Below are 7,319 nucleotides of genomic sequence, written 5' to 3' on the forward strand. Positions count from 1 at the left end.
ATGGCACCCAGGCCTGTTGAGAACATTCTTTACACTCCTATAACAGTGAAAAGTGGAATCAACATAGCCATTCATTAGTTGGATAATTACTAAGTTAACTGTGTTTTACCTACACTGTGAAATTCTATACAGTAATCTAAAAAGCATAAAGATTTATGTAGGTAGAAGTCCAGTATATAATCTCTTTCTTTGCAAGCTCAGTGGTGTTTGATTCTCTGCGACCGCATGGACTGTAGCCTGCCAGGCTCCTCTGTCCACAGAATTTTCCAGGCAAGAATACTGGAGTTGGTTGCCATTTCCTACTCCACCAGTATTTAATAATAAGTGGAATAAAGCAATTAGATGATAAATATGTAAGAATGACAGTTTTTGTATAGGAAAGAAGAAACTATATTACATACTATGCTATCATTGTTATATTTTTGCATGATACATACACACACGTGTATGTCAACACAGCATTCATCACTGTTGGGATTTTTTGTTCCAGGTCTGCCTGCTCCACTAGTCTGGTTGTTCCACAAAGCCAAGGATCATACCTGTCTTGTTCATGACAAGATCTGGCATGTATTAGGCATTCAAGAAATGTTTGTTGGAAGAGTCCTGAACCGTTGAGCAGGTTGCCAGAGCTAGAATCATCACTTAGAAAGAAGCTGTCATATAGACCTCTGTGTGTTCAGTGTTTCCTCCTGTGATGGACTGAACAGCTGAAATCCCAAAGAAGCAAGTGCAATGGTGCAACCTGCCAGCGGTTCCCATGACTGTGGTGGTATCAGGAAGTGGGGGAAAGAGCTCACATAAACAGCATAATGATTCCCCAGGAGAGACCTGTTAAAGGCTGCTGGCCACTCACCCCACACCCCTCTTCAGGTTACTGTGACTCCCAGGAGCTCCCAATCAGGGCAGATGTCTTTCCAGGATTTGGGGCTGCATGCAAACCCTAAGTCCACTTGCCCTTTAGGGGCTCATGCTGCAGGAAGGAGGGATGGCTTTCCCTCATCATGAATGTCACGACCCTCTGGCAAGAGCAGTTCTCCCACAAACTCAGCCCAATAAGGTCATCCTGTGCCCAGCTACAGGAAGGGCTGGTGACAGGGCAGTGCAATGCTGCCTAGGGGCTGGCAATGATAAAGTGAGAAGTGAGTCACACTGGCCTTTCCTTTCATTTCTCTACAGATGGCTGCCTCGCTGCAGGAAGGGGAGCTTTGATGGGGGTTGGTGTGGGGCATGGGAAAGTTGCCAAGGCCCTGACCTCTGGGCATTTGAGTCCAGGCTGAAAGGTCTACAGGGTCAACTTTGTGCAGAAGAACCCCCCAGCCTCCATTGATGCTTAAAATTCCTTCCCCAGTATCTCTTATACTATGATTAGCACTAAGGTTTAAATTTTAGTTAGTTCCAGGAGAGAGAGCATGGTAATTGAAATTCACCTCTCTCCGCCTCTCCTAATCTTTTAAAAGCAGAGAGGATTCTTGTACACTAGAATGACCTCATGCCTTGCTTCTGAGTTGAAGAATCCACTTAATTAACTGGTGGAAAGGAAATCAAAGAAAAGGGAGACATTAGGTTGACTTAGGATGACTGCAGGTGGTGACTGAAGCCATGATATTAAAAGATGCTTACTCCTTGAAAGGAAAGTTATGACCAACCTAGACAGCATATTAAAAAGCAGAGACATTACTTTGCCAACAAAGGTCTGTCTAGTCAAGGCTATGGTTCTTCCAGTGGTCATGAATGGATGTGAGAGTTGGACTATAAAGAAAGCTGAGTGCCGAAGAATTGATGCTTTTAAACTGTGGTGTTGGAGAAGACTCTTGAGAGTCCCTTGGACTGCAAGGTGATCCAACCAGTTCATCCTAAAGGAAATCAGTCCTGAATATTCATTGGAAGGACTGATGCTAAAGATGAAAGTCTAATACTTTGGCCACCTGATTCAAAGAACTGACTCATTTGAAAATACCCTGATGCTGGGAAAGACTGGAGGCAGGAGGAGAAGGGTTTGACAGAGGATGAGATGTTGGATGGCATCATCTACTCAGTGGACATGAGTTTGAGTAAATTCTGGAGGTTGGTGATAAACAGGGAAGCCTGGCATGCTGTAGTCCATGGAGTGGCAAAGAGTTGGACATGACTGAGAGACTGAACTGAACTGAAGGTTGACTTATTTATTAGGGTCTAGGTGGAGAAGAAGCAGGAAGCAAAAAAGCCATGTCAGGGACAGAAAGAGGAGGGAGAGGGAGCCACTGCCAGATTTGTAAAAAAAAAAAAATCTGAGTCAGAGGATTTCAAAGAGGTTTAGTTATGTAGCAAAAGTAAACTCCTTCCAAAATCCTGCCATTTGTGACAATGTGAGTGAATCTGGAGGGCATTGTGTTTAGTGAAATAAGCCAAAGAAAGACAGATACTGTATGACATTCCTTATATGTGTAATCTTCCACTCCAGTGTTCTTGCCTGGAGAATCCCAGGGACGATGGAGCCTGGTGGGCTGCTGTCTATGGGGTCACACAGAGTCGGACACAACTGAAGTGATTTAGCAACAGCAGCAGCAACAACAACAACAACAACAACAACAAATTGAATGCATGGAGATAGAGAGTAGACAGGGCTTCCCTTATAGCTCAGTCGGTAAAGAATCTGTCTGCAATGCAGGAGACCCGGGTTCGATTCCTGCGTTGGGAAGATCCCCTGAAGAAGGAAATGGCAACCCACTCCAGTATTCATGCCTGGAGAATCTCATGGACAGAGGAGATATAGTCCATGGCGGGCTATAGTCCATGGCGGGCTACAGTCCATGGGGTCCCAAGAGTTGGACACGACTTAGTGACTAAACTACTACTAGAGAGTAGAAAAGTGGTTGCCAGGGGCTAAGGGTGGGGGAAATAGGGAGAGGTTGTTAAAAGGGTACAAGCTATCAGCTATTAGATGAATAAGATCTGAGGATCTATAGTATAGCGTGGTGACTATAGTTGACAATACCATATTGTATTACTGAAATTTGCTAATAGAGTAGAACTTAAGTGATGAGTATGTATTAATTGCATGGGGGGAAATTCTTTCACAATGCACATATATATCAAGTCAGTGCATTAGTCACTCAGTCATGTCTGACTCTTTGCAACCCCAAGGCCTGTAGCCCATCAGGCTCCCCTGTCCATGTAATTTTCCAGGCAAGAATACTGGAGTGGGTAGCCATTCCCTTCTCCAGGGATCTTCCTGACCCAGGGATCAAACCCGGCCTCCTGTATTGCAGGTAGATTCTTTATCATCTGAGCCACAAGGGAAGCCCATCATGTAGTATACTTTAAGTATCTTACAATTTTATTTGTCAATAGTGACTTTAATTTTTTAATGAAAAAAATTAAAAATTCCTTCTTTTGTGATACTTTTCTTGTAAGATAAAGCAGGAATTGAATTGCATTTTTTCCTTTATTCCATATCTTTGAATCTGCCTCCATTTTGAGCCTGTACCTCTTGGGGCCCTAAGTGTCTGTGAGCTGAATGACTTAAATACACATTCATTCAACAGGTGTGACTGGCGGCTGTGTGTCCAAGAGGCATGTGCTACAATGGGCGGCACTGCATCTGCAGCCACACAGGCCTGGGTTCAAATCCCAGCTCTGCACCTTACAAGCTGTGTGATGTTTCTGAAGTGACTAAATAATAACCTTTTCCATTTTTTTTTTCCCTTTTGGGCTGCTGCTGATGCTGATGCTGAGTCACTTCAGTCATGTCTGACTCTGTGCAACACCATAAATGGCAGCCCACCAGGCTCCCCCATCCCTGGGATTCTCCAGGCAAGAACACTGGAGTGGGTTGCCATTTCCTTCTCCAGTGCTTGAAAGTGAAAAGTGAAAGTGAAGTCGCTCAGCTATGTCCGACCCCCCGAGACCCCATGGACTGCAGCCTACCAGGCTCCTCCATCCATGGGATTTTCCAGGCAAGAGTACTAGAGTGGGGTGCCATTGCCTTTTGGGCTACCAAGTATCAAACTCTCTGCTATGATTATTCCCATTTTACAGGCTAGGACACTATCTCAGAGAGGCCAAGTAACCTGCTCAGTCTGCCAATGGTGGAACCAAGACTCAATCCTCAGATCTGTGTGACTCCAAAGACATCTTGTCCCTATCTTCTGTCTCTGTCTTTGCTCCACTACTCAGCATCATTAAGCTTCAATTTTCTTGAATAAAGAATGAGAATTATGATATCTGCATCAAAGATTGGTGATCAAAGGTAGAAAGGGCAGGTGAGACCGGCTCTGGGCCTGGCACACAGTCAGGGCTGATTTCTCAACTTTCTACCCCCAGGCACAACAAGATATTGACTCCAGATCTTTACTCAAGAGTAAAGGGATGGGGTGGAGGGAGGGGTACTAGGTGGGTGACAGAAAATGGAGAAAAGAGATGAGGACAAGAGAGTATTATCAAAGATCAACTTTGCCAAGTCCACAGCTTTGTTTCAGATCCGGTCAGGGCATAGAAACCCCTAAAGAGTCCAAGACTTCCTTAGTGGTCCAGATGGTAAAGAATCTGCCTGCAATACAGGAGACCTGGGTTCAATCCCTCGGTTGGAAAGATCCCTTGGAAAAGGAAATAGCAACCCACTCCATTATTCTTGCCAGGAAAATCCCATGGACAGAGAAGCTTGGCAGGCTTCAGTCCATGGGGTCGCAAACAGTCAGACATGATTGAGCCCGCACGCATGCAAAGAGTCTAAGACCCAGAGACTATGGGGCCCCAGGAGATGCATCAAAAGGTCAGAAGGTTGAGCTAACATAGGAGCCCCAGACGACAGAGCACATGGCTGGCAGATGAGGGTCTCTTTACTATACTGTCATTAGAGAGCTGTTACGTGACACATGTGACAGGGATAAAGGATGAAACCCAGTATCCCCAAGCCCTCACTGGGCCCCCCTTCTTTAGAAAGACAGATCATTTGGAGCTTGGCCAGCTATGGACCTTTGTTGTGCTGAAGAGAAATGGCTTTCTCTGTGCTGAGCCAGAGAAAACGGAGCATGGGCCAGACAGTCACGAATATTTACTGCACTCCGATGTGCTGGGCTCTACTCTAGGGCTGGGAGTCAGCAGTGGAGGAGAGACTCAGCCCTTGCCCTTTGGTGGAGATATTCGGGATGTGGGCAAGAAAGATATTGCTGGTGGCAAAGAACAAAATCGGCCAAAGAGAGGCAGAGGCCGTCAAACCTTGTCAAGGAGTTTGGACGCCGTCCTGTGGGCAGTGGCAGCCTGAGAACTGTATGGAGGATCCATTCAAAGGGCTTAAGCCTGGAGGCAGGGAGTCCAGCCAGGAGAGCCTTGCCTTTAGGGCTCTGCCTGCTTCTGGAGTGTCCCTTAGCCCTTTGAATGCATTGTTGAGGTGATAATCTTCCCAGCTGGGATCACCAAATTGGAAACCACTCTCAGAAGGCTGTGACTGATAATAACGCCACTTCAGAAAGATAGTGTTTGCCAAAATACACACCTGATAAATGCAATTTAATATTTAGAAAGAAAGGTGAGAAAAGGAAAACAATTGTAAATTAATTGGAATAATCATCTGTAACCATGATCTAGATGAAAAGATTTTCAATAATTTCAAAGGGACACAGACAGAATGGACAGAATTAAGCTTCCCAGGCCACTCACTACAGTTCGCTATGAATGCTTAAACAGTTGGTGAGATCTAAAACCCCTTCTGTAGCATCACATAAGACAGATACTGTGAGTTTTCTATCAGAAGCAGAAAAAAAAAAAAAAACCCTCCAGTTGGGCTGATTTGATTTTCTATCTCTGAAATGCAGTAATTGGCTCTTATATCCTCAGTTCCTGTCTCTGAGCTCTCCTTGGATAGTTTTTAAAGCAGGTTAAGCTTAATATTTTCTTCTGAGAAGTCAAGTTCAAGCTCCCCACCCTCAACAAGTTCCTGCAAGAATCCAGAAGTAGGAGCAGTTGGTTTTGCTTTAAATCCTATTACCATTATTGATATTTACAGAAGGAGGTGGCTCTTCCAATGGATGGGCTTGGACAACATTACCTGTAAAGTCAATAATCTGCTTGTGTGACCTAACTCCATCCCAAACGCACAGATTCATTTTGAAACAGGTTCTGCTGTTGTTGTTCAGTCACTCAGTGATGTCTGACTCTCTGCGACACCATGGACTGCAGCACTCCAGGCTTCCCTGTCCCTCACCATCTCCCAGAGTTTGCCCCCAAGTTCATGTCTGTTGAATCAGTGATGCCATCTAAACCATTTCATCCTCTGCCACCCTCTTCTCCTTTTGCCTTCAAAAAGTCAGCTCATTGGAAAAGACCCTGATGCTGGGAAAGACTGAAGGCAAAAGGTTCTGCTGAGTCTGGCATAACAGAACCAAGGGATGTGAAGTCTGAGAAATATCAAAATCCCTTCTAGGGATTTTCTTCATTGTAAGAAAATGTCGAAACTGATTTTTCTCCAAATTTCACTGAGTGTCTGGATCAGACCTCAATAATATACAAGGAGGTAGGTAGGCAGCCCTGTAGGAAACTTCAAGAGCCCAAGGGCATGCAGGGCCTTAGACAGACACAGTCCCGGGACTGGCTTACTCAGGGCCCACACTACTGACCCCCTGGCTCTGTAGCTGCTGTTAAAAAAAAAAAAAAAATCAGCACATGGTGCCCCATACATTTCTGAGAAGATAGCCACTCTAAAAGTCTTTTCCCTGCTCTTTGTTCCCATTCCTCTGAGACTACAACCATCTTCACCAATTTGATTCATATCTGACACTCGACCCGCTGCTTCCATCAGTTCATCTCAGCCAGTATCTGCTGAACCCAACACATGCCCAGACACTTCACCAGACTCTGGTATCTCACAGATACATAGTTACAGTCTTTACCCCACAGGCACTCACATTTAGTGAGAGAGTCAGATACAGAAATCACTACAGTCCTTATAAATCAAGTCATCCTTGTGGTCCAGTCTCAGAATAACATTCAGTTCAGTTCAGTCGCTCAGTTGTGTCCAACTCTTTGCGACCCCATGAATCGTAGCATGCCAGGCCTCCCTGTCCATCACCAACTCCCGGAGTTCACTCAGACTCACATCCATCGAGTCGGTGATGCCATCCAGCCATCTCATCCTCTGTCGTCCCCTTCTCCTCCCGACCCCAATCCCTCCCAGCATCAGAGTCTTTTCCAATGAGTCAACTCTTCGCATGACGTGGCCAAAGTACTGGAGTTTCAGCTTTAGCATCAGTCCTTCCAAAGAACACCCAGGACTGATCTCCTTTAGAATGGACTGGTTGGATCTCCTTGCAGTCCAAGGGACTCTGACAGAAATCATGTTCCAC

This window comes from Bison bison, unplaced genomic scaffold (genome assembly GCF_000754665.1).
Source record: "Bison bison bison isolate TAMUID 2011002044 unplaced genomic scaffold, Bison_UMD1.0 scf7180017864491, whole genome shotgun sequence".
In the NCBI taxonomy this organism is placed as follows: domain Eukaryota; kingdom Metazoa; phylum Chordata; class Mammalia; order Artiodactyla; family Bovidae; genus Bison; species Bison bison.